This window comes from Urocitellus parryii, chromosome 5 (genome assembly GCF_045843805.1).
Source record: "Urocitellus parryii isolate mUroPar1 chromosome 5, mUroPar1.hap1, whole genome shotgun sequence".
In the NCBI taxonomy this organism is placed as follows: domain Eukaryota; kingdom Metazoa; phylum Chordata; class Mammalia; order Rodentia; family Sciuridae; genus Urocitellus; species Urocitellus parryii.
Genome location: NC_135535.1, coordinates 60594863 through 60597044, shown reverse-complemented (window position 1 = coordinate 60597044; position 2182 = coordinate 60594863). Strand labels below are relative to the sequence as shown.

At 34.6% G+C, this 2182-nt stretch overlaps 1 pseudogene; it reads left to right on the top strand.

The window, feature by feature from the left end:
* Nucleotides 1–350: 350 nt before the first annotated feature.
* LOC113177435 (olfactory receptor 6C2-like) lies at nucleotides 351–1332 on the top strand (annotated as a pseudogene).
* The last annotated feature ends 850 nt before the right edge of the window (nucleotides 1333–2182 follow it).

Below are 2182 nucleotides of genomic sequence, written 5' to 3'. Positions count from 1 at the left end.
AATAATATGTTTCATTATTAATTTTCAAAAGATACCATTGAGATTATCACATTTTCTTTTAAGAATGATAAAATTCATTTAGAAATATAATCTCGTTTATCTAAAAATTGATTTGTTATTTTAGAGCATATGCATATATACATAGATATACACATATATGCAAATACACACATAAAACATTTAAATATACACTTCAAAGGTAAATAGTTCTCAAATGTAAACATGAAATATTTTTTAAAACCATTGTGAAAAATAAAAAACCTAAATGATAGAGGTAAAACTGATAAATAATCTGTAGCAAACTGTCTCTGAATGTTACATGTAGATTTAACAGAAGTCAGGAACCAACAATGCTAAATACTGTAACAATTTTCATTATACTGGAACTGACAGATGACCCACAACTGTTGGTTCAGATTTTAATCTATTTCTTTTTTTTTCCTTGAACAAGCCGTTGTTCATTTTTAATAAATTTATAATGATTAACACAAGCCTACAAACATAACTGGGAATCTGACAATCATATCCCTCATCTTAGTGGATTCTCACCTTAAAACAGCCATGTACTATTTCCTACAAAATTTTGCTTTCTTGAAGATCTCACTCACTTCTGCATGTACTCCCAGATACTTATGTAACATAGCAACAGGTGACAAGATGATTACCTACAATGCCTCTGTCAGCCAAGTATTTTTTACTGACCTCTTTGGTGTAACTGAATTTTTTGTCCTGGCTGCCATGTCCTATGATGGCTATGTGGCCATCTGCAAGCCCCTGCATTATGTGACTATCATGAGTAGTGGAATCTGCAGGAGACTTGTCTTTTGTTGTTGGGTAGCTGGTCTGTTCCTTTTATTCCCCCCACTCAGCCTAGGCTGAAATCTGGAGTTTTGTAATTTCAATATCATTCATCATTGTGTTTGTGATGCATTTCCCCTCTGAAAATCTCTTGCTCAAATACTTGGTTTATGGAACAGACCATTATCATCTGTGCTTACTGACCCTCATTATGTCACTCATGTGCATAGTTCTGTCTTACATTTACATCATCAAGACAATTTTAAGATTCCCTTCTGTCCAACAAAAGAAAAAAGCCTTTTCTACCTGTTCTTCCCACATGATTGTGGTTTCCCTCACCTATGGCAGCTGCATCTTTATCTACATTAAACCTTCAGCGAAGGACTTAGTGGCCATAAATAAGAGGGTGACTGTCCTCACTAATTCCATAGCTCCCATGCTGAATCCCCCTTCATTTACACACTAAGGAACAAGAAAGTACAACAGCCCTTCATGGACTCAGTCAAAAGAATTTTTATATTTTTCAAGAAATAAGGGACATGAAATTGATGAACATGTTTGGTGAACTAACCAAAGTCCGCTGGCAAGTTAACCTTTTCAAAAGCTCTTGCTCATCCTCATCCAGGGGCATCTTCTCCACAAGCCTCTTTTAAGATCACATCATTTCATAATAGGCATGTTAATAGCTTTCAAAATTTTAAATCCTTGTTTCATTTTCAAATTTGAAGACCAAAAAATAAGATAAAAGAAAAGAAAATACATATAAACTTCTTGTCATTTTTTACATTTTCAGGGACAACAGAACAAATAATCATCACCACTGTTTCTTCCAATCCAAAAAGTCCAAATGATTCATTCATTAATTCACCTAATAAATATGTATTGGGTACTTTCTTTAGGGTATGTACTGTTCTATGTTTACAAACAGAGGACAAAAGAAATCGGAATAAAAATATCCTCCTATGCACCTTCAGAGGTAAAAAGAGGAAACAGAACAAGCAATCTAAGTGACTATCAGCTGAAGAATGGATGAAGAAAATGTGGAATATATAGACATTGGAATACTTCCCAGACATAAAATAAAATGAAACTCTGTTATTTGCAAGAACATAGATGAAAGTAGAAACAATTGCATTAAGAGAAATAAACTGGTGCAGTGGTGCATGCCTGTAATCCCAGTGACTCAGGAGGCTGAGGGAGGAGGATCATAAGTTTGAGATCTGTTTCAGTACTTATGAGACCCTCACATTTGAGAGAGACTATGTCTCGAAAATACAAAATAAAAATGGCAGGAGAAGTGGCTCAGTGGATAAGTGCTCCTACTTTAATCCTCAGTCCAAAAGAAGAGAGATACACACAGAAATAAGCCAGGAACAGACAGACA